Below are 26,701 nucleotides of genomic sequence, written 5' to 3'. Positions count from 1 at the left end.
TCAACTTGTCTGCTAGCACAATGAACTTGTCAGGATATGCATTACTACTAGAAAGTGGTGAGAAAATATTGCCTACTGTCATGCTTTCATTGCCTCTTGACATAATGGCTAAGAACTGGTTTCTCCCCATTTGTCGATGTACCAGACAACTATGATTTTGTCTGCCTGAATGGATATCACATCTTTGGGAAGAGTATCCTGAAAGGCCAGCAATGCTAGGAGGACTGCTCTCTTCTCCAATATGTTAATGTGAAGTCTGGCCTCTGACTGTGACCATGTGCCTTTAACTGTCTTTCCCATGTAGTGCCCATGCCTCAAATGGGAAGTGTCCATGGTCAATGTGGGTTGGGAGGAGGGAAGAAAAGTGACTCCAAACACCATTGGGTGTGTGAGTTGCAGATCTCTGTTAAGAGTATTTGGAAAAATATGGATTGTTGTGCAAGAGTCCACTGAAGAACTCTTAGTAGTATCTGGCTAGGGGAATGAGGGTAATTGATGCTGTCATGGACTCTTAGGAATGGAAAACCATTCTTGATGGTGGCTTCTGAAAGGACAGAACTGTTAAAGCTTGATAGCAAATGGTTTCAATTCTTGACTAGGGAAATCTTGCAATTTTAAGTATTGTGTCCAGCTGGGCATCTATGAATTCTAAAGACTGAGTTGGGCAGCAATTGGACTTTGCTAGACTGAGTGCGATACTGAAGTTTGAACAGAGGTGAAGCAAGGAGTCCCTGGCCTGGATAAGTAGCTCCTGGGCAGGGGCAGTAATGAGTCTATCATCTAAGTAAGGAAAAAATGGATCCCTTACAACTGGAGACAAGCTGCAACCACTGCTATACACTTGGTAGACCTTGGGGGAGGGGGGTGATGAGACAAAAGGGTAGAGCCCTGAACTGAAAATGACTGGCTGCCAGCCAGAAGCAAAGACACTTCCTGAAGCATCTGTTCATCTTTATGTGGTAATACACATCCTGAATACATATCAAGTACATCCAGCCATTCTCTCTCAGAAAATGTATAGACTGTGCTGTGATCATCCAAAATTTCATTTTCTTTACTAAACTGTTCAGGTAACTTAGATCCAAAATTGGTCTGACGTCCCCATTTTTCTTTGAAACTAAAAAGAATCCTGAGTAAATTGTGGATCCTCTCTGGTCTAGTATCTCTTGGATGACTTCATTGATAAGGAGCTTCTTTACTTCTAAAGCTGCTGCTTTCCTTTGAGAAGTTGGAAAATGGGGAAGTCCTTTTGGAAAGAATGGTATGAAAGGGGATGAAGCAGCCTCTGGTAATTATGCTCTGCACCTATTTGTCTTGAGTGATGGATGTCTAGTTTGTTGGATGCATGGAAAAGCACTCCTTGATTGCCTGCAGGCAGCAGCAGCTGGACAAGTGCTCAGGTGTGCTGAAAAGGCTTCACAGAGAAAGGCCATTGTAACCTTAATTCTGTGAACCATCTCAGCCCCTAGGACGATGTCCATTATCAGAGATCTCCCTGACATGGAAGTGGCCCTGTCTCCAGATGTGTTCAGTGAGAACCTCTGTGATTTATAGAACCAAATTGTCTTGCCTCCCTTTTGATTCCTGGAAAAGGTCCTTTGTGGAGTGTAAAATTTGATCCTTGTCGCAGAAAGGGTTTTATCCTCCTTTTCACTTCTGGAGATTGCATCTTTCACTTTGGGACCAAAAAGTGTTGATCCACCATAGAGGACATTCATGAAGAACATCTTGAAGTGTTCCACAAAGTCACAGAGCCTCAGGCAAGAATGTCTTCTAATGGATATGCCTGTGCCAGCTGCTCTAGACGCATCCTCCACAGCATTAGAGATAAGGCACATAGAGATACTGGACAAAGATTGAAGGGTGGCTAGCTGCATATCAGTGGATTTCCTTTGATCTGCAGGCATAATTCCTGGTGGTGAGTTCGAGATTTCTTTGGTCACATCTCTCTGAAACCTTGTAACATGTACCAGATCATTTAAAGCTCTCAGTGAGAAAGTAAACAAGTTATACACTCACTTCCCAAATTTGTCCAATACATAAGACTCCTTGTTTGGTGGGTGAACAAAGAAACTCTTTCACTGGGTCCTTCTTAGTGACCACCAACATTACCATAGAATCAGTGGCCAGGTCCTTGTTCCAGTGGGGGTGATCTATAGGCACAATGAGAAATTTGTTCAGTTTCTTGGGAATGGATTCTGGTGCATCTGGTTCTTTCCAACCCCATGTGAAGATCAGGTCTGTCATTTCATTCATGGGAGGGACCACTGAGGATGTAGAGGCCAAAAGCCTCTCTGCATACTGCCTCTTCTGAAGAAAACATGTGGGATGACCATCCTCCCATTCTGTAGTAATTTGAGGATTATTCCAAATGCCACATCCTCAAGGGGAGATCTGTGGGAAACTTCTCCTTCAACAAAGTCAGTGTCTGTGGTGACATATTCTTGAGGATAATCTAGGTGGCTCCTTTTACACATGTGCTTCTTGTGTACCTCCTCAGTGGGATACTCTGGTGAGGGCTCAGAAGCTGATGTGGTCTGTTCCATAGGAGACAGTGCGAGATTTTTGGACAGTGGCTGTTCTGATGGGACAAGAAGAGTAGTATCCAGACCCTGAGAGATCCTTTTGGGGAGGGATGGATATGAGCTTGAACTAAAAGCCTTTTCCCCTGGAATGCAAGAGTACTGTCTGGAAAGCCTAGAACTCTGAGCCAGGGAACGAGGTCATAGCAGCCGAAGACCCAGAGGAAGGCTCAACCAGAAATGCAGTACTGCTAAGATTCGATGTTGATACCAGAGCAGAACTATCTAATATGAAGCCATGAAACGAAGGAACGTCTCCAATTACCTTAGATCTGAACCCATCCTGTCAGAGTCAGTGCTGACAGCTCAGCTCTGAGATTCAGATGGCTCTGAAGCAGCAGGAGCTGACCAAATCAGAGAACTGCTCAGGGTTGAGGAACTAAGCCTAGGCTCCAATGCAGACTTGGCCCTGGTGGAGTTTGGATCCAACAGTCTCGATCCAAAAGGTTGGATCAAAGAAGGAGTGACAACTAGATGTGGAGAAGAAGTAATTCCCTCTGCTCTGGTGGAGACTGGAGCTGGGGGAAACCCCCAATTGGATTTGGGCCTGAGGGAATTTCTCATCATCTTGTTCAATTCAGCTTCAGTTAGGCCCCTTGAAGACTTGTCTGACTGGAAAGATATAGCAATGGAGGGATCTCTGGAATGATGATACCTCTTCTGTTGTAGGATCACAGAATGGGGCATAGGTGACACAGGCTATAAAGAAAAACTTGGCAGGGTAGTGAACAATTCAGACACCTGTTCCTCAAAGATTTTGATTTTTCCTTATCTTTGTCTTTATCTTTTATTTGTTCTTCTCTCTGATTTTTCTACTGATTATTCAACAGAATTTTTAGGAGGAGAACAGAGAGAGGTAAAAGAAGGTTTCAAATAATCAGGCGCACTTTTTCCCGCAGGAGATGGAAGAAGTCCTTTCAAAATAACTTTGGTTCTTCTAAACCAAATAATCCTGTAGTACCGCTAAATGACACTCAAAAGTTCTGTATCAAAATTCCATTTATTAATACAGAGCTCAGTGCTTTAGTTCCACATTCTCAGGAACTTCACTTTTATTAAAATGTTCTTCCATAAAATACCCCCTCACATCCATGTTTACATGCTCAAGCACCACAAAATTAAAACTATGCTCATTAAAAGCTTGAATATACCTATACAAAGCATTTGTTGTTTTCTTATTTCTTATATCCAGAACATGCTCGTAGATCCTATTCCTCAACTTCTTACTTTTTTCTCATGAAAATGGAGGACATGAACCACAACTGTCAAAGGAAAAAACTTCAAAGACCAATTCACGTAAGGTTCAAGTATGGCACCCTTTATTACTTGCAGCAAGGAGACAAAACATGCACATACAGGATTTGTCTAAATTACTAGTGAGCAGTATGCTACTTTTATACAGTTCTATGAAATGTTACTTTTCTATGGTTGACGTAGTTAGACACAGCTTTCTGTATTACTCTACAGAAGATGTTACTTAGATTTCCTGCTGACATGTTCAGATTTAAAACTCACTATGTGTTACATAGAAAATGTTACTTGGATTTCCTGCTGACATGACTGGATTATAAAAAAAATTTGAGAAAAACAACCTGGCCTTGGGGCTTATTTTTAGCCCACTACAAACTTTCTATTCTTCAATTGTGTAGTTCTAATTTATATGTGTTACATTTCAAGGTACATTTCTAGCTTAGGTACAAGTAATGCTGACTACGGTTTATACTTTCAAACAGCCTTTGTTTTCATTATCAATAGCTTCAGCAGCTGTGTACTTTCTCACGGCATAAGCAGAAAATCAATAACTCTTTGTTAAGTCTCATGACACTAGCAGAAATGAAACACTTATTATTATTATTTTCATGACATTAGCAGAAATCAAATGCTTTCCTGTTAATTTCCAAAGCATAAGCAGATCATAGCTGCACATATTTTCATGACATAACAGGATTGGAATGTCTCTAGTAGCTTGTGCAGATTCATGCTGTGTGAACAGAATAAATGTATTAACCCTTTTAAACCTCGAATGCACTAAGTATGCATATTACTAATACATATTTTTCTAACAACAACTATAAATAAAAACACACTACTTGCTTAGTATTACATGTAAAATATCCATTTATTTTATATGTTTATCCAAAGCTTTGAAGGAATTAGCTTTGCTGATGTAGGAACACTGTGGATAACATCTGTGTAGATTAATCATGGCTCAAATTTTGACTTTCTAACAATCTTTAAATGATTTATCCTTCCTATAGACAATTATTGGTTTGCTGCCTAATCTTTCAAGAATGAAACTATCATTTCTGAAAATGTGCCAATGAACATCTTGATAAAAAGATTCTTCTTCTTATTATTATTATTATTATTATTATTATTATTATTAAGAAATTAATTTGTATTTTTAATTTTAATTTCAGTAATATGACCATTATTAATATCCACATTGTTTAATAGGGGCATAAAACAATTCCACAGCTTATTTAGCAGATGTTCTTTTATATCCAATATGAATCTAAGTGGACACCCTTTTTTGGTAAACATATCAATCAGGTCTTTGCATTCTGTAGTGAAAACACTAAAATCAGAAACCATATGGACCAGATGCACCATCTGACACTTTACTACTTCTTCTAGTAAACTGGATACCAGCTATATTAATATAAATACATACTCAAAAAAAGTTATTTCCCTATGTATATTAGAGGAAAAACATGATCAAAATGAATGTTTTATTAATTCTACTTCTAAATACACTATCTTGAGTACAATTTCCATCAGTGTTACTGTAACATTTGCAATAGCCTCAATTCGTGGGGAGTAATTGAATGTAAACTGGTAACATCAATAATAACAAAAATAATATTCTCCATAAATTTGAAATAAATTTTTTTCTGTAAAGAAATGCTACAAATCTTTGCTGATGTGATTTAGTTTATCTAAACTACCCTTACGCAAATGATCTAAATATTTAGCAATGAAATATGTCTTTGACCGTGTGGCATCCACTATTGGTCTTAAAAGGGGGATTTTCAATGCATTTCTGTATTATGGGGATCCCAAATATCTCAGGAATGACATGTTTATTATTCATCATAAATTCTAGTTCATCTTTACTTAACTGACCCTGAGATAACATGTCTGTTAATGTACGCACCATCTGGCCCTTTACTACAGCTTTCATCTGGTAAACTGGATGCCAACTTTTATAATGTAAATGCATACTCTAAAAAGTTATTTTTCTTATGCTATTAGAGGAAAAACATGATCAAAATGAATCTTTTATTAATTCTACATCTAAATACATTATCCTATCCACGTCCCATTTAAAAGTGAACTGTAAAAATTCAACTGTATTGTTAATTTAATTAAAATCTCTTGTAGCTTTTCCTGGGTGTCGTTCCACAATATAAAAATATCATACAGGAAGTGGGTATATAGTGAGCATAACCCTTAATGTGACTGTTAAACACATGAACTTTCTCCCATTGATCCATAACTGATCCATAACTAGGTTGGCAAAGCTGGGGGGCACTGCCCCCATGACCACACCGGTCACCTGTTTGTAGTAATGGTTATTAAAATAAATACAATTGTTCTTAAGTACAATTTCCATCTATGTTACAGCAACATTGACTTTATCAGTTTCCAAATATGATAACTTCCACATTTGTTCCTCAAACCACAATAAACCCAGTTCATGGGGAATAACTGAATATAATCATCATCATCAGCAATAATAAAAACAATATCCACTATAAATTCTAAATCATTTATTTTCTGTAATAAATGCCAAGAATCTTTGCAGATGTGGCTTAGTTTATGTAAACTACTCTTACACAAATGATATAAGAATTTAGCAATGAAATACGTCTTTGACTGTGTGGCATCCACTATTGGTCTTAAAGGGGGAGTTTCAATGCATTTCTGTATTTTGGGGATCCAAACTATCCCAGCAATGACAGGTTTGTTGTTCATCATAAATTCTAGTTCACCTTTACTTAACTGTCCCTGATATAACATGTCTGTTAATGTACTGTCTATTGTAAGATAGGCAGTAAATACCTCATTGCGGGAATTTTCACAATATTCTTCCCCAATAGCAAAGCATATATTCTGCAATCAGCTTTTAATGAGCATAGATTTCATTTAGTGGTGCTTGAGCCTGTAAACATATATGCAAGTGAGTATTTTATGAAAGAACATTTAAAAAGTGAACTTAAATGGCAGTTAAAATTCAATGCAACCAACCATCCAGGATGATTCAGTGTCCATTAATTCAGTGCAACCAACTGTAATTTCCACTCCCACCACTGTCACTCACTAAAACAATTAGGTTGGCTAGAACTTGCCAACATACTGAACTATAACCAGCTGACATGGCTCATTACTTGCTGTACCCCCCCAAACAACATTCCTGATCTCTCAGGCTTACTCAGCTTTCACAATTTTCCTCGCCAACTAAGATCCACAAACAAAGCCCTTCTTGAAGTAACTAAGTGTAGACACAGTGCTGGTTAATCCCTCTATTCCTATGCAGTTGCTAAAATCTGGAATTCTCTTCCACCAGATATCAGAATGCAAAACAGCAGTCCCATCTTTAAAACCCAATTAAAAGCCCACCTCAGTCTCATCTGGCAATGTACCTGTACTGACCATGGCTAGCCCTACTACTACCATTCAAATAAATCTTTCTCTGGCACTACTCAAAGGTCAAACACGTCGAAAAAAAAAACTATCATAACAAATTATATTTTTAAATGTATGTATATAACTGAATATATTACTGCACTTTCTTACTCAAATACATTATATTTTCTGTTTTACTACTGTACACAGTATATTGTACACTTCTGTAACTTCTCATCATACTATGCTATGATATACTATTGTTTGCTGTATTAATTTGTACTCATCTCTGACTTTTGTATTTTTATCATATATGTGGAAGTTTTATATTTTTTATGATTGTCATGTATGTGGAGCTTTTCTCCCTGGGTCTCTGATGAAAATGGGCACCTGACTGCCCAGCCAGACCAACCTGGTAATCAAATATAAAATAAATAAATAATAAATATTATGTGTAATTGTTAAAGTTTTTTTTATTGAATTATTCATGGTGTGTTTTTATGGTCTATGTCAATTATTCAAACATTCAAAATGTCGAACACCATATGGTCGAGACCATGTTGTTTACATTTGGAAGTTCAAATAGCTAATAAAAAAAAACAAAAAAAAAAAAAAACCAAACATACACTAACAGTGCGAGCAGGGAGGCAAGCCCCTCTGCACCCCCACACTCCCCTACTTAAATATACCAACTCCAAGACTGCACTTCAGTGCAGAAAAAGGAAGTTCTCCTATTAAAAGTCAGTCTTCAAACACTTGAAATGTTGAACAGATGGTCTTGACCATATAACGTTCGACATTTTAAGCGTTCGAATAATTGACATAGACCTTGTTTTTATTGGTCATTTTAATTCATGTGATGCACTGTAGTTTAATATTTAAATGATTGTTTTTTTTAGTCTAGTAGTAGTAGTTCTGATGAAGGTCCTGAGAATTTGGAATGAAAGTGTTCAACTTTGTATTAATAAATGGAATTTTGATACAAAAATTTCAAGTGTTGCTCAGTGGTACTACAGGATTCTTTCATTTTGTCTGTGATTGTTCCTGTGAGATTCCTGGTTTGTTCGAACTTTGTTTCTTCACTCTATAATAGCTCCCTGGCAAAACGTTTCACAGATGTAGCAAGCTATGTCCAGGTGTAAAGGTCCCAGACAATAGATAAATTTGTCATGGGTGTCAGAGTTGGGTAGCTTGCTAAACAAGCTACAAACATTTTAAAACCAGATGTTTATTGGACATGCTGAAAGGATAAGTTAAAGTAATCACAACACCCGTAATGCCAATCTAACAGGGAAATGTATGAAAAATAGAAAGCTTTCTTTTCTTATAAAACAACACTCTAGATGAGAAATTTAACATGCAAGATGAAGAAACAGGAAAAGGAAGGTGAGGGGCAGAGTAGATATAGTAAGGAATAGTGATATGACAGTAGTCAAATGTTCTAAACTAAGAAATACATAGATTTGTCAAGCGCTTATCACTTATTCCTAAGCACCAACAGCTCCATCCTACACTTCTGGCATAAATGAGATCTGAAATATTTCACATAACACCAAGGATTAAGGATAGATAAGGGGAGAAGCCTGAGCACCAGATCCAGATGCTTGAAAGTGGCCAGAGTCAGATCCTACATGCATCTGAGACCCATATGTTGCAGAACAAACAGAAAATACATCAGACCTATGGGTTGAGTATTTTTTCAGCAACCAAAGGTAATAGTTCTATTCCCAGCAGCACTAAGAACTGTATGGAAAGGAATCTTAGAACTTTCTATGTGTGCTTTTGAAATTCTAAACATCTTGGGAAGTAATTTTTTTTAATTTCATAAAAAGTATGAATTTCCACATTAATAATGCCATTCAAAAGTAACATACACAGTGAGTGGCCAATAATATTAAAACTCCTCACAGCATTCATCCTATTAACTTTAGAAAACCATCTTATTGTAAGAATTCAAATCTTGATATATTTCACTGTTCATTACAACAATGGAACCTCTGCAATCACATTTCTCATATCTAAATTTAACATCTCTTATCAAATGACTTAAGGTGGCATTTTCTCTCTCTCTCTAGTTAAACTATATATATAAAATATATGTGTATTCACTCCTTTGTTATTCAATGAAATACAGATGCCATTCTAGCAAACTGTTTAAAAAGTGTTTATTACAGAATTCAAAACAGATTACACAAAGATTTTGTATAACATGTACTTTTTTTCAGATGTCACATTACTAGTAAATAGCATACTTAAATGTTATACATACCCTTGTGAACATTTTCCAATTTTTTAGTCTTTCCCATATTGGCTCTTTTGATGGTTATGAAAATAAAGCCTGTCATTAATAATGATAGTTAAACATAATTTAGTATTTTGTCAGAAACATTTATTACCATAAACCCAGGCATTTCAGTCTTTCACCTTGCATCTCTGTTCGATGTATGATAAATCTGTCCTTGATGAAACTAATTTTTTTGGTATTGTACCAATCATTCCTTTCAATCCTGTGACATGAAAGATTTCTGGCACTTTGAAAATAAGTTTGCAAAGAGAAGCAAGTCATCTAAATAAGGAAATTGTGAATACCTTGCAATCTGCAGTGGGCTATCATTGCAGCTAAACACTTTGTAAGCAGCCTTAGAGAAGTGGATAACCCAAGGGGCAATGCAGAAAACTGAAAGTGTGATCCTGACACAAAAAACATTAAGCAATATTTGAAAACTGGTTCAACAGGAATGTGTTGAGCAGCATCCTTTAAATCTAGGGTCACTAAAATATTTAAAGGGGATTTAGAAAGGAAAGCTCTAAGACTGGTCTCCATGCAGCTTCTTTGGTACCACAAACATTCTTAAATAAAAACATTTCCCTGTCAGAGAATAAGGGACAGCTTCTATATCCCCTGATTCAGCAAATGTTGACGGACTGGAAGGGAAAAAGGTGTTTCCTCTGGCAGATGAGAAAGAAACTCCTGAAAAGGATGGAGGGATTCTGACTGCTATTTGTATATCTGATTAATCATTCACAGAACTCATTTATCTGAGGCTATATGTTGCCAAAAAGAGAGAGAAATGGAGAGCCAGTGTTTCAGGAAGATTTAAAGGCTTGCCAGGGTATGGGGCCAGATACTCTGTACATAGTCATTCAGATTTGTTGGAGTGTCCTTGTTTCTGTGGAGGGACTCCTTCTTTATTTTTGGAGCTTTCTTGACAATGTTTTTTAAAGGTCTGCTTGCCAGCAGCTTGCTATGTCTGCTTATTTTGCTTTTTATAAACTGGTGCAGAGGTAGTTGTAAAACTCTTGACAAACCTGGAGAAAGAAGGCTAAAAAATGAGAAACTCCATGAACCAACTTCCCTCTCTGATCACACTTTTTCAGGATCTCAGCAGAAGCAGCAGGTCATCCGAAAGGAACCTTTCTATCTAAAAGAGAATTCAAATTTTCAGCTTTAAGAGCCTCAGAAAGATTTTGTGTATGCAGCCAAATAATTTTTCTCATAATTCCAGCAACTCTGGAAGAGGCATCAGCTGAATCATAAGGACACTTTAAACAGAGTTTAGGCACTTGAGACACAGAAAAAATAGGATTGCAGAAAGAAGATCTTTCCCCAGAAGAGGGAAAATTAGCTATAGCGTTCTTCATATTCTCAAAAGAAGCAAGTATAAACTTTTACCATGTGAGCTTGACAATTAAGAATTCTAAAATAAGTGTGGCAGACTACATTTTTCTCAAATCATTCAAAGGCTTTCCATCCTGATCACAAGGGTAGGGATTGGCATTTAGCAGATGTTTTGTAGCAGCAAGATTTACCAAGGAAAAAACTGCTGGGTCAGATCTGGGGTTAGAAAATGATTAAATAAATATATATACATATATATATATATATATATATATATATATATATATATATATATATATATATAAGACTGATGAACTTTATACAATCTATCTGCTTTCTTAGGGCAGCAGGCTGGCTATCAGGCAAGTTACAGGCCATAATAAAAATATCTTCCAGTTCTGGGAGAACAGGAGGAACTAGAGTAGGTTGCAGCTGAAGTAAATGTGTAGCCTGCTGAAGGGGAAAAGGCTGTTTGGAAATTTTCTTTTTGTTTTTTGTAGGTGAAAGAAGGAAGAATCAAGGAAGCAGTATGTTGTTCCATGGTGAAGCCAAAAATAATGACTGAAGACTGACCACAGTATTAAAAACATAGATTTTTCCTCCAAAAACACAACAAAAAGCACTTTAAACATTTCCCTCAGCTCCCAAATGTAATTCAACAGAAATTGTAGCTAGGAAAAACAAACAAAAACTTAGTTTTAACAATCTTTTTCCACAAAACTTAAAGTCTCACTTCACAGTAAAAACTGACTAAAAGTCACATAGCAAGCCATACAAATACTCTTACGTAGCTTTAAATAAATTATTTCAATAAGAAAGTTAAGTTTCTGAAATAAAATAAAATGTGAAAAAAATTTCCCTGAAGGGAACTTATCTGCGCTGCAATGGAGGACGGTTAGCCAACTGTCAATACTTGAAAGCAAACAAAAGGAGCACTCTTCTGCATCAGGAAAGCTCTGAAAAGCTTGGGAAACTATTACTTTTCATCTGTTCTGCTTGAGCTGATAGCGGTTTTGCCTCATGGAAGCTGCCCTTAATGATCATATTCAGTGGAAAGACTGCCTTAATGAGATGACTTTCATCACAGCAGCTCTTGCTATGTAGCGGAACTTTTTAGTGGAATTTACATAAATTATCTAAAAAGTCCTTTATTACAAAGATTTATTCACCCATAGAAGCAAGCCCACATAGGCAGCAATCTACTTAACACCGAATGCGTGATAAGAGACCTTCGGACCCAGGGGGACAGTAGTCTCTCCTTTGATAATCACATCGACACAGTAGTCAGGAAGTCCTTCTACATGGCACACCTCATCATAAAAGGGTTCTCATCCAGGAAAAAAGAGGTCATTGTTCTCCTCTACTCGTCACTCATTAGACCCATTATAGAGTACAACGCCCCTTTTGGAATGTACCTCACAAGACATCTGCAGCAGCTGGAAAGGCCACAGAAGTATCTCACAAAGAGGATTACTGGCCTCAAACAAATGCCCTACACTGACTGCCTCAAAAAACTGCAGCTTTACTCCACAGCATATCGCCTACTCCGAGGTGATCTCTCCCTAACATATAAAGCTATGTCAAACCCAGATCTGTTGTTCATGCTACACCTAAAGAAATCCCAATCCCTCCGAGCTATATGCTCTAGGGAACTAAACCTTATCACCACAATAAACAGGACATGCTGGAGGGAAAGATTCCTGTCCCAGAGACTTCCTATACTCCGGAACAAGCTACCCATCTATGTCAAGCAAAGTTCTTCATTAACACTCTTCAAGAAAAATCTTGATGAGTGGATGGAAAATAGGAAATACACCTCGGGGATCACTTCTATGTCTCTGCTGGACAGTGGCACAGGAAAATAACTTTATTGGGTGGTGTAAGCTATGGAACTTTGCTGGCTAGGCCTACGTAGGCCCTTGGGCCAATAGCCTAGTATCTACCTATGAACCTATGATCTACATCAGTGCATCAGGCACGTTGACATGTAAGATTGGGGGTGCATCTTTCTCCTGTGTACTTGCACATCTACAAACACTATAAAGAAAAGAAAGATTTAAGGCTAGGTATGCAAGCAGTTCTAATATATAATGAATACAGCTGTACCATTTTAGCTAAGGCTGCTGTAGCAGTGATCAAATGATGAACATCATCTACAGTTTTACATGGACCAGAAAAAATGCATATGTGTGTGTGTGTGTGTGTGTGTGTGTGTGTGTGTGTGTGTGTGTGTGTGTGTGTGTGTGTGTGTGTGTGTGTGCGCGCGCGCGTGTGTGTGCGTGTGCATGTGTGGGCATCCATAGTTTGAAAACCATCCAGGACCCAAGGTATACTTAATTTGCCATTGTACAAACAAACAGATGCAGATACGCAGACAGTCTCTCTCACATAAAGAGAAACTCGGATAAACACACGCACACACAGATGAACAGATAGATTCACATAGACAGACAGAAAGACACACACACAAACATATCCATCAATTACTGCCAGTTTACTGAGTGTACACCCAACATGGCTAATTGTGATCAAATTAATTAATTAATACACAACTAATAGCCAAAGTAAAGTGTTTTGGCTTACTCCTGTATATGCAGGCAGTGCAAACCATTACAACTCCTTCCCTAGATGCACACACAAACAAACACACAATCAATAGATAAGCAAAAGACTTCACAGTAATCTTGACAGCCTATTGGTAGCTGCTGCTGAACTCATTTATAGGACTATTGATATTTCATTTGCAAACCTCTGCTTTAAAAAAAAAACAGACCTGGAGTAAAAAATTGCAAGCAGAAGAGAATTATTTTTTTTTAGCTGTATTCTGATTGCAACCTTCTGCTCCGAGTCTGATTTTTTGAAGTAGCTGGACAAAATAATTTTAATCAAGGCACTTTGATTTCAAGTCATGATCACCCACACTTGCTTTTCTCCGGACTCTCCTGGCAGATTAATTCCTTCCTACAGAATGTCCAATATAAGTTTAGAAATAATATGAGACCAATTATATACACCAGTGTTCACAATAAAAAAGAAACAGTTTTTACAATCAGAAGTTTTTAAATTACTTACAAAAGAAAGCATCCAGGACTGTCTGAGAATACATGAAAAATAAAATCATTTCATGCAACATGTAAATGTTTGATAATAGTACTTAGAAAATCTAGGTTTAACATAGGTAAAACAGTCTTTCAGATTATGACTCCAGTAGGGGAACTTTAGAATTATTTAAGAATGAATACTGGAGAGTAGGAGTAGTAACAGTCTTATGGTGAGTTCCACTAAAACATTACCCTGAAAGAGCACCTTGGTTTAATGGTATGAAGGGAACTTACTCAAAAGGGCATTGTCAGCCATACACCATGTACATTGTGGCATACATTTTCTTTAATAAATTATTTTGCACAATGAGCTGTGCTAGAATTTAAGTTTAAAAAGGTTCTAGCACATTAACCATTTCTTATTTTACTAGGTTATACATTTTGTAAATGTTTCTTTCTAAGAGTCCTAGGCTAGCTTTCTTTTAAATTAGCAAGTCAAATGATATCAGAAATAGTTGGTCTAGGGATCTAAACCTCTTCTGCAACAACAGAACGGTTTGTGGGAGAGGTGTATTTCACAGAGAATACCGCTACTGTGGAATAGACTCCCCATCCACATAAAATAAAGTTCATCTCTGTCCATTTTCAAGTGCATCTTAGATCAACGGATGGGAAACTGAAAATTTATGAAAACCACAAGCTTCAGCTTGTAACCAACACGGCACCAATAAAGGGTGCCCGAAGGAAATAAATACAACAAATTTTATTCACAGACCAAAGTAACTTAAACAGATTTAGCACTTTTGTTTCCTAACCGGAAACTTCATCAGAATCTAACAAACAATTTCCCACAACAAATTTAAAAGTATTTGTCCCACTGTCATTGGTCAACCTTAAACTCCTAAACCAATCAATATAAACATAGCCACACACTTATTGACATCTGTAATCCCTAGCCTAATTATACAACTTCCCATATGTTCAAGCATTTTAACTGTGGATTACATGTAAAACATTTTTATAATGTTAGTTAAAAGTTACTTTTACTATGGATAACTTCCAAGTGTTTAATTTCAATGACATTGTTATTAACCCTAGCCATTTCAGTTTATATAAAAAAGAGTTTACCTTTATACTTGCTAGAAAAGTTAATATGGCAAACTTCATATTAGATATCAAGATGTTCACCAAGAAACTGAATTTGGAGGTGATGTTCAGTGAAACCCCCTCTATGAAAACAGGGGAAATTTCAAGTAAAAAAGTGTATGTAACCCTCCATTACATCTGGAAGTACTTAATTTTGAGATATTAGTGGTAAATGAGATTAGGACTGTATTTAAAACAAAGAGATGGTATGGGAGTAATCTAACAAAGGAAGAAAAAATATTTTAGGAAAATTGAGTAAAAATAAAGGAATTAGAATTATGAAACCCAATAAAGTGGGTGGGGTGGTCATTATGGAGTATTGGAACTATGCAGCTAAAATGTTGCACATTTTAAATTCAGGAGGGAGATATTCTCAGGTTTCCTGTAATGAAGTAAATATTGCATATAAAAAAGATAGATATGGTTTTGGAGGATAACCTAATACAGGGGATTATTAATAAACAATTATTTGATTGTTTTCAGGTTTCAAAACCATACATTCTCGGAATGTTCGGAATACTGAAAGTCCATAAGGACCCCCTTGACCCACCATTTAGACCAGTAATTACATCAGCAGGTTTCAAACCCCAACACTTAGCAATATTTGTGGATAGCAAATTAAAAGCTTTTTACAGTATACACCCCCATATTTTAATAGATTCATGGGACTTCTTGTCCAAAGTAGGGAAAGTGGAATTTAATCCTAATTTTTGTTTTATAACTATAGATGTAAAGGATTTGTTCTCCGTTATTCCATATAATTTAGGATTAAAATGGTTTAAGGAAGTGTTCATGGAATTTAAATTTTTGAATCAAAATGACTTTAGGTTGGTACTGGAAAACATGGAACTGGCCCTGACAAATAATTATATTTATTTACAGGGTGAATATTATCAGCAGTTGGACGGAATAGCAATGGGTGCATCATGCTCACTAATTATTGTGAGCGTAGTCCTGTTATACTGGGAAAAACATTTTGTATTCAACGTTGGGTATAATGAATGTATGAGGATGTACTACCGTTTCTTGGGCACTATTTTTATTGTATGGTAAGGCCCCCTGGAATCACTTGACCCTTTTATGATATATTTAAACAATATGATGAACTTTCTCACTTTTACATATGAAATAGGGATTAATGATGTGCACTATTTGGATGTGAGTAAATGGAAGGACCCTGCAAATAAGTGGTATGCTTTCCAACTATATAGGAAAAAATAGGTTCATAGGTTCATACTAGGCTATCTGCCCGAGGGCATTTACAAGCCTAGCCCATAGTTTTGTGGCTTACGCCACCCCTTTAGTATGGGGAACTATACCCATTATTTTGCTGTGCCTCTGTCGAGCAGTGACACTGAGGTAATCCCTGGGGTATATCTGCGATCTCCCATCCATTGGTCAAGATTTCTCTTGAACAAGGCCAGCGAGGTGCTCTGCCTCACATATACCGGGATTTTATTCCACAGCATAGGGAGTCTTTGGGTGATGAATCTATCCCTCCAGCACGTCCTATTAATAGCCGTGTCGAGGTTTAAGTCTCCCGCCCTTGTGGCTCTGACGGATCTAGATTTTTTGAGGTGAAGCATATTCATCAAATCTGGGTTTGACATGGCCTTGTATGTTAGGCAAAGGTCACCTCTGAGCAAGCGGTGCGACTGAATAGAGCTGGAGTTCTTTCAGTCAGGCAGCATAGGACAGATGTTTGAGACCCTTTATCCTTTTGGTGAGGAACTTTGTGGCCTCTCCAGCTGCTGCAAGTGTCGGGTCAGATACATTCGAATGGGGCATTGTACTCAATCATTGGTCTGATGAGTGATGAGTATAGGGAGACTATGACCTCCCTTGATCTAGATGAGAATCCCTTCATGATAAGGTGGGCAATGTAGAAGGTCTTCCTAACTACTTTAGCTACATGGGTGTCGAATGACAGACTACTATCAACCTGGGTCCCCAGGTCCCTGATAACTTCTTCTGTGCTCAGTGGATTGCCACCTATTTGGTAGCTAGGGGTAACCTTGTTTTTCCCGAAGGGTATGACTATGCATTTTTGGCATTTAACTTTAGGCCATGGCTCTGGCACCAGTTATCCGTTTCTGTGAGACCCTTCTGAAGGATATCTGTGTCAGATGTGTTTTCTACTATGGCCCAGTTTGCAGTCATCTGCAAACTTTGTCAGCCATAATCCTCCTGTGTTTGCTTGTACTTCGGAAAAGTAGATGCCAAACAAGAGTGGGCCCAGGACTGAGCCCTGTGGTACACCACTTGTGACAGGCTTTGAGTCTGACATGGCGCCAGCAACTCTGACCCTGTGGGTTCTGTCACTCAGCCAGTTTGCAACCCATCTTGTGATGTATGGGTTAACATTTAAGCTGATGAGTTTTTCAATGATACCCGGGTGGGTATTGTATCGAAGGCCTTCGCCAGATCGAGGTAGGCTGTATGGACTGCCTTTCCCTCATCAATGGCTTTGGTGACTGTTTCGAAAAAGTCAACCAAGTTTAGAAGGCATGATCTGCCTTTGACAGAGCCAAACTGGGATGGATCCAAAGTCTACAAATTCCCTATGTCTTTATTTATGAGGTCCATTATGATCCTCTCCATGGCTTTGCAGATAAGGCTTGTCAAGCTAATGGGCGGTAATTTCCAGGGTCGGTGGAGGCACCGCCTTTGTGAAGTGGGACCACAGTTGCAGTGCGCCACTCCTGGAGTGTATCCAGAGGTAAGACTATGATTAAACAGCTGTCCTAGCTGTGGGTTTAATTCCTCGTTGAGTTCGTGGAGCACACAGCTGGGGACACCATCAGGTCCCATGGATGCTGTGTTTTTTGCTTTGGAGAGAGCAGTTCTCACTTGGGTGTTGGAGATGTTTGGGGGGCTGCAATCGCTTGGTATAGATATCTCTCCTTTTGGGGGGGGGAGTTTGCACTGAACCTGTCAGCCAGTATGTTGGCAATGTCTGTAGGATCAGTAATCTTCACATCATTTTGAACTAGTTCTGAGCATATCTGGGAGTTTCCTCCCAGGTTTCTAACATAGCTAAAGAAGGCCTTATGATTGTCTTTTGAGTCTTTAGCTATTTTTCTCTCAAAATTTGCTTTGGATGATTTTATGAGAGCTCTTAGTTTTTTACTTATAGTGATCAAGGGTGTCTTACCTTTTAAGGATTTTGCTCTATCTTGTAGTAGCTTCCTCCTTTTGTTGTAGAGTTTGTTTATGGCTGGAGTCCACCAGACTAGACGCTTGCCTTTGGTACAAACAGTCTTTGTTTTGCTTGGGATTGCCTTATCCATGCAGTCCTGCAGGTGCTGGTAGAAGGCATTTGTAAGTGATTCAGCGGCTTGAGTACTGTTTTCCGCTGGCTCGGGGGCCTTAAAGGAGACCACACTAGTCTTTAGAAGTGTGAAGTCGGCTTTCGAGAAGTTCTTTACTGTGGTCTTTTTTATTTCAGGTGGGGGTGGGATGAGGACCTCCAGCGAGATTAGTTTGTGATCTGATCTCACCAGTGAGGGGTATACTTCCGGTGTTGAACATTGTGCTCCCATGTTCGTGATGATGAGATCAAGTATGTTTTCTCCTCTTGTGGGTGGGATGAGGACCTCCAGCGAGATTAGTTTGTGATCTGATCTCACCAGTGAGGGGTATACTTCCGGTGTTGAACATTGTGCTCCCATGTTCGTGATGATGAGATCAAGTATGTTTTCTCCTCTTGTGGGGATGGTGACTAGTTGTTCCATGGCATTTGAGTTTATGAATTCCAGGAACTTTTGGGCTAGGGTGTTTGGGCTTGAGTAGTGTTCCCAGTCTATATTAGGGTAATTGAAGTCACCTAGTATGATGGTGTTTGGTGATACATTTATTCCCTCTAGTGTTTTCAGGAAGGCCATGTGAGGTTCCTGAGTTTGTGAGGGTGGCCTGTAACATGCTACAATTTGCAGAGCAGTCTTGCCTATGGTTAATTGCACCTGGATGGTCTCCGATGCATCGTGCGTTGCCACCAGTCTTGAGGTGTGGGTGTCCTTGATGAATATGGATACCCCTCCTTTCTTGGTATTGTCCGGATTTTGGGGCGGAACGCATGATAAGAGGTAAAACCTGATAGTGCTGGGGTGCTCTCAGGAGCCTTGAACCAGGTTTCTGTCACTGCACAGACATCGATGTTCTCCATACTGAGAAGGGCCTCGAGTGCGTGCATTTTGAGATTTAGACTTCTGGCATTGAGCAGCATTACCCTTAGTTTTTTTTCCTTTTTGTGTTCTAGGGTGGTAGGTTTAGAATTTGAGCCTTGCCTAAAAAGGCACTATGGGGTGGCAAGAGCCTTTGCCAATATCCGGAATCCCAGGGTGACAGGTGCAAGCCGTCCCTTGAAGCAGCATGGCTTGTCCAGCATGTCATCCCAGGCAGACAGACATTGGATCCCCTTTGAATGACACCAGAGTTTAAGCCAATTGTTAAAGCTGATCATCTTATCTCTGTATTGTGGCATCATTCTTGGTGAAGGTAGGATACTGCTCAAGGTCAGGGTCATACCTGCCTGGGCTACATTATCAGAGAGCTCCTCAATGTCTCTTTTCATGTAGTCCAAGGAGGTACGTCTCAGGTCGTTTACACCAGCGTGGACAATGACTGAGTCGTATTTGTACCTGCTGTTGAGAGACCTGAGTGCTTGCGTTATGTGGCGGATTATAGCGCCCGACAGGCAGCTTACTGTGACCTTCTCCTTACTCAGTCTGGTGAGCGGGACGTCAGTGTGTCTGACTATGGAGTCACCAATGACTAGTGTGTCTGGCATTGTGTTTGGCCTTAAGGGCTGTGACTGTTTGACACTCTGACTGTGAGGTCTATGTGTTGCAGGTGTTGTGTTCTGAGGTGGTGGTTGTTTGGGTGTCTGCTTTGGTGGCCTCTGCTGTTTTGGTAGATTTTTGATCAGAGCCGCCGAGTATGTCTTTGTGTGTTTATGTGTATGATTTGAGGTTGTGATGGTACTATGTGAGACTGGGTCTATAGTGTGTGTGGTAACCTTCTCCTCCTGACTGGTCTTGCCAGTCCTATGTTGAGAGAGCTCAGCCTCCAGTTTGGCCGTATAGTTGCATCTCTCGCATGTATTTGTGTTTTGTGGGAGGAGGAGAGGGTTGTCTGTGTACATGAGGCAATTGTAACATTGCCTCAATATTCCCAGGTTCACCAGCTGAGCAGGAGAGGACACTAGCAACTGATCCCTCGACATGCTAGAAGGACTAGACAAAAAACTTTAAAAGAGATTCTGGGGACGTGGGTGACCGAGAAATGGGGGTTTGCCTTTTGGGGTGCTATCTATAAGAGTGCCGTATCAAGGTAATAAGTACTGTAGGAGCAAGTGCTAGGTTTAACAGATAGAGAAAAGTCTACTTGGAGTCAAGTAGAGATGATCTTTTTAGGTATTAGAGAAAGTGCTAGTAACAGGGATGCTTAAAGGTAAGATTGAAAAGAATGCACTCTGCAGTGTGCACTAGAGAAGTTAGATATGAAAGTAGGTAACTTGAGTTTTACCTGTTTATAAAGTTAAGGTTTAGTGGAGAGTTACTATTTTTAAAACAGCAAGATGGACTGAAAGGGGTGGTTACTTTTGTATTTTGGTACTATGAAATACTGTAGGATGGCCAATAAATTTAAATAATTGAAGGGGTGGGATTTCAAAAGTGATGGTTTTGTGATTACTCACATAAGCCAGTGAAAGTAGAGAGAAATGAGATATATGATCAGATTAACATAAGAGGCGGGCAACTAGAAAGACAGTGGTATTTAACAAGACAACTTAAATGGGTGGGAGGGAAAAAATTCTGCCTGACTCAGAACAGAGAGAGCAGTGGTCTCTTTTGAAGTTTTAATATGCTGTTAAAACAGAATGCAAGCAAAACACAAGGTAAAGAAAACAAACTACAGTATTCAAAATATAGAAAGGCAATACAGAAATACAAAAAATAACAGCAAACTAACCTTTCCTTCACAGCAAAGTGTAGCAGAGTCTGGATGAGCCTTTCTGGTAAAGCTCTGAAATGTTTTAGTTTACTCCTTAAATAGAAATTTTAGTTCCTAGCTCCACCCCCTCTGTTAACAAGTGATTAACCTTAAGTGACCTCTTCTGTCTTATGAATGAGTCCTTAATTAATCAGTTCTTATTTCTGCCTGACTCAGAACAGACAGAGCTGTGGTCTCTTTTGAAGTTTGAATATGCTGTTAAAACAGAATGCAAGCAAAACACAAGGTAAAGAAAACAAACTACAGTATTCAAAATATAGAAAGGCAATACAGAAATACAAAAAATAACAGCAAACTAACCTTTCCTTCACAGCAAAGTGTAGCAGAGTCTGGATGAGCCTTTCTGGTAAAGCTCTGAAATGTTTTAGTTTACTCCTTAAATAGAAATTTTAGTTCCTAGCTCCACCCCCTCTGTTAACAAGTGATTAACCTTAAGTGACCTCTTCTGTCTTATGAATGAGTCCTTAATTAATCAGTTCTTATTTCTGCCTGACTCAGAACAGAGAGAGCAGTGGTCTCTTTTGAAGTTTTAATATGCTGTTAAAACAGAATGCAAGCAAAACACAAGGTAAAGAAAACAAACTACAGTATTCAAAATATAGAAAGGCAATACAGTAATACAAAAATAACAGCAAACTAACCTTTCCTTCACAGCAAAGTGTAGCAGAGTCTGGATGAGCCTTTCTGGTAAAGCTCTGAAATGTTTTAGTTTACTCCTTAAATAGAAATTTTAGTTCCTAGCTCCACCCCCTCTGTTAACAAGTGATTAACCTTAAGTGACCTCTTCTGTCTTATGAATGAGTCCTTAATTAATCAGTTCTTATTTCTGCCTGACTCAGAACAGACAGAGCTGTGGTCTCTTTTGAAGTTTTAATATGCTGTTAAAACAGAATGCAAGCAAAACACAAGGTAAAGAAAACAAACTACAGTATTCAAAATATAGAAAGGCAATACAGAAATACAAAAATAACAGCAAACTAACCTTTCCTTCACAGCAAAGTGTAGCAGAGTCTGGATGAGCCTTTCTGGTAAAGCTCTGAAATGTTTTAGTTTACTCCTTAAATAGAAATTTTAGTTCCTAGCTCCACCCCTCTGTTAACAAGTGATTAACCTTAAGTGACCTCTTCTGTCTTATGAATGAGTCCTTAATTAATCAGTTCTTATTTCTGCCTGACTCAGAACAGAGAGAGCTGTGGTCTCTTTTGAAGTTTTAATATGCTGTTAAAACAGAATGCAAGCAAAACACAAGGTAAAGAAAACAAACTACAGTATTCAAAATATAGAAAGGCAATACAGAAATACAAAAAATAACAGCAAACTAACCTTTCCTTCACAGCAAAGTGTAGCAGAGTCTGGATGAGCCTTTCTGGTAAAGAAATGTCTCTCAGACTTGTACTTCCACTTTGACAGTAACCATCCTTTATCACAGAAGAGAAATATAGTGAAGGGGCAGATTGTATGGGCAGCCCGTATGACATCTGTAAGGGAAGACTTAGAGAGTGAATTGAATTACATTGAATGGTTGTTTAATGAAAGGGGATACCCTGATACCCTTACCAAACCCCTCAAAGATGAAATATTAATGGGTTGGGGGCAGAAGTCTTTACCCTTGTTGAGTGTGACAGGACTAGATGATATTAATGATGGAAGATCCAACATAAAAGGGGAATCTAGTGGAGAACATACTAACGTACATTATTTGGTGACAACATATAATCAGGACATCGGGAGGATTCAGAATATTATTAATAAGTATTGGGAGCTTTTTGCTAGTATGCCCAGTAAGTTAAAGGTGTTTTCCAGGCCTCTCAAGTTTAGTTTTAAGAAGAACTTCAATCTGACAGAAATTTTTGAAAAGGGACAAGTGAATCTGCCCTGTAGGGAAGGAGCCAGAAAAGGAACATTTAAGTGTGGTAGGTGTTCCCAATGCCTATTTATAGCTAACACATTTGAGTTTGGTTTACCTGTTCCCAAAATTAGATTACTTGAAACACTATACTTTAACTGCTCGACAAAGGGGGTGGTATATGTAGCTTATTGTATATCCTGTTGGGCATTCTATGTGGGGAAAACTGAGTGTAGTTTGAGACAAACAATCTATGAGCATATGTATGAAATAAGTAAGAAAAAAGAAACCAGTGCCTTGTACGACATGCAAGTAAATGTACAAAAGCTGATTTTAAGTTTTGGGTTCTTAAGATGGTTAAACCACAAGAAAGGGGTGATGACTGGGAATCTAGACTGGAATTCTGGGAACAGATATGGCAGTTGCATCTTGATGCCTGTGTTTATCCAAGATTAAATGACCAAATGACCACATTTCACTGACTCTGACTCTAAAAATAAGAGCAAACAAGTTGTAAGATGATGGAAAGTGTAAATATTTTAGGTCAATTATAGCGATTTTATATAATTTTATATATTTATATATATATATATATATATATATATATATATTTATTTTATATATATACATGTATATATATGAATGTTTTATACATATGTTGTATATAGGTGTATTTGACTGAACAATGTTTTTGTTGTATGTTTTATATATTAGTCGTTTAAAAAAAAAATTAAATGTTTTACATGTAATCCAAACTTAAAACGCTTGATCATATGGGAAGTTGTATTGTCAGGCTAGGGATTACAGATGTCAATAAGTGTGTGGCTATGTTTATATTGATTGGTATAGGAGTTTAAGGCTGACCAATGACAGTGGGACAAATGCTTTTAAATTTGTTGTAGGAAATTGTCTATTTTATTCTGATGAAGTTTCCAGTTAGGAAACAAAAGCACTAAATCTTTTTTGGTCTGTGAATAAAATTTGTTATAGTTATGTCTTTTGGGTACCCTTTATTGGCAGCATGGTGGTTATCAGCTGAAGGTTGTGGTTTTCATAGTTTTGAATTTCCCTCAGCGTTTTTCCACAGGATTTGGTTGGAAACTGTAAATTTATCCCAGGGCTGCCCCCTATACTACTAATGGACAGAGGCATTTCCTAAATGCTTTATCCCATGCATGGGTCCCCTCAAATTATCTATGGTATGATCCCACTTATTCTTATCAGGGGTAATATATAATTATCGACCATGAGATGGGTAAGGCTAGTCTATAACCAAATGAGACAGGTTATTCCAAGAATAAAAAGGGAAATTTGTAAGACTTAAAATGGCCTGCAAGGGCAGCTAGCCCAGTACTTAACCTAGGAACCTATAAAACTTAAGTCTGTCATTTCAGGAGGTCTTTTAAAATACTGTAGAAGTATCCTATTCAGAAAACTGCAGTGGGGTGCTACATTTTTAGAGGAAGGGTCTATATTCCCAGAAGTCAAGTGTACAATTTAAAAAATCCTGGATATGCCCTTGTTTGCTCAAAACACAGGACAGAGGGTATGACTCAACCATTTTTTTTAATAATGTGCACCACCCTAGGGTCCATAGCTACCACTTACCTGAAGCATAGCATGCCTAATCTTATGGAAGGTCTTAAGGTAAATTCAGGTGAGTTTTTGATGACCATCTATATAGCTGGCATACCAGAAGGTATTTGTAAAGATGGGTCAAAATCTTTGGATGGTGACATTTAAAGCTACATAAAAGAATATAGTGGTCTTGAGGTTTAAAATAAGCAGTACCTTGGGGCATAAGGTTTGGGGTTGTTTATTAATGAGGGTGATTAAATGGAGTGATATGTTTGGGGACTGTCACTGGCTGAGATGGCTAACTCTGAATTTATCCTATTTATACCAGTTACATTCTGCCTTTGGTTGGCCTGTCAAACAATTAAGCTTTTTTCTTCTGAGTTCTTGTAAGCTGCAAAATGTCATGGGGTTGCATATACTTAATCTTGTTTCTAGCTTGTAGGGTCTTGCAAATGTTAGGGACTTGGATTTGTGGACTGAGGTTTTAATTCAGGCATTCTAGTGCATACGGTCTAGGTTAAGCAGTGCCCAGGTAATAAAAGTGACCTCGAAGTGGTGCTCCAAAGGAACAAAATAAGTAGCTTAGGAGACAGGAGATTAAAAAGTACGATGCTACCACAGAGATGCTGGTATATACCATCTTCAAAGATGGAGAAAGACTGATGATCAGATAGCTGAGGTGATAGACCAAGAATTATAAGACATTCCATTTAACAGCACTCAGAATTACAGTGATAGTTCTATTAAAAACAGATTTTTTTCTACAAGTAAAATTTGTTTTCTTTCAAACTAGTCTTTGTTGTTTCACACTTTCTACATTCAAATTTAAATAAATACATAGACCTAAGACCAAGTATGTCTGTAGGAAATCAACCAATGACCTTTTCATCCTTCATAATAACATCTATATGGGGGAGTGGGGGACTGTGATACTGTGAGGACTTGCCGGCAACCCCTACACATTTTTGAGTTGTCAGGATGAATTGGGACCCTGGAAAAGATATATTTAAAATGACAGGGGTTTTAATAGCAAAAATGATTTGGTATATATACCACAATTGCTCTATTAATAGTGTGAGGATAATGTTTCAAGAAAAGAAAGGACCGCGAGTAGACTGGAAAAGGCGTACATGGCAAGAATGAAATAATGAAAGGAGGAACTCAAATCAAACACTGAGCAGCTAAGACTCATTCTCAATAACTATAATTCATACAGCATTTACTGCACTTCAAAGCAAGCACTGCTTTATACATTTGTCTGCAATCACATAACAAAACTTAGGCAGTTCAACTTCAGTGACTAAAATGCTACTTTAAACGAACAAACTGAACGGACAAGCCGCAAACTCGAAATGAAAATTCAACACAGCTAGGTGAACGAAGGATACAATAGAGGCTGGTGCAGCTTTAGCGCTTTCTTTCACTTTAATTAAAAACGTGAACTTCTTCAGAAACAAAAACATGTGCCCTCCCCAACACATGTCTTATAAACCCTTAAACAGGATATGATGTCATGAAGTCTCCATAATTATTTCATATATACATATATACAAAAATATATAAAAAAAAATATATATATATATATATATATTACAATATACTATCTAAAGTTTACAAAATAACTTCTTAACATTAAAAATGTTATTGTCTAATGTGTTCTTATTGTTCACAGCATCTAAACTGATTTTATATTGTGTAAACAAAAAATTCAAACTGTTGTTAGCCTCCTAATGAATTTCCTATTAACATAAACAAATGTTTTTAAGTTTATAAATAATAACTAATATAACTGTTAGCATTACAGTTATATAATGCTTTACACTTTACATGAGCATGTACAATATTGATCAGATATAGTTTATGTTAATAGGAAATTTATTAGGAGGCTAACAACAGTTTGAATTTTTTGTTTACACAATATAAAATCAGTTTAGATGCTGTGAACAATAAGAACACATTAGACAATAACATTTTTAATGTTAAGAAGTTATTTTGTAAACTTTAGATAGTATATTGTAATATATATATATATATATTTTTTTTTTTATATATTTTTGTATATATGTATATATGAAATAATTATGGAGACTTCATGACATCATATCCTGTTTAAGGGTTTATAAGACATGTGTTGGGGAGGGCACATGTTTTTGTTTCTGAAGAAGTTCACGTTTTTAATTAAAGTGAAAGAAAGCGCTAAAGCTACACCAGCCTCTATTGTATCCTTCGTTCACCTAGCTGTGTT

General features: G+C 37.8%; 1 protein-coding gene across 2 annotated transcripts in view; it reads right to left on the bottom strand.

Annotated features, from left to right (window-relative positions):
* The window catches only part of LOC122816486 (transmembrane protease serine 12-like), a 621,927-nt gene that overhangs the window by 234,291 nt on the left and 360,935 nt on the right, over nucleotides 1–26,701 (bottom strand). The gene's annotated exons all lie outside the window — the stretch shown is intronic.

The sequence above is a fragment of the Protopterus annectens genome, chromosome 12.part0, assembly GCF_019279795.1.
Source record: "Protopterus annectens isolate FY-2018-M chromosome 12.part0, PAN1.0, whole genome shotgun sequence".
Classification (NCBI taxonomy): Eukaryota; Metazoa; Chordata; order Ceratodontiformes; family Protopteridae; genus Protopterus; species Protopterus annectens.
This window is presented reverse-complemented; position numbering and strand designations above follow the sequence as displayed.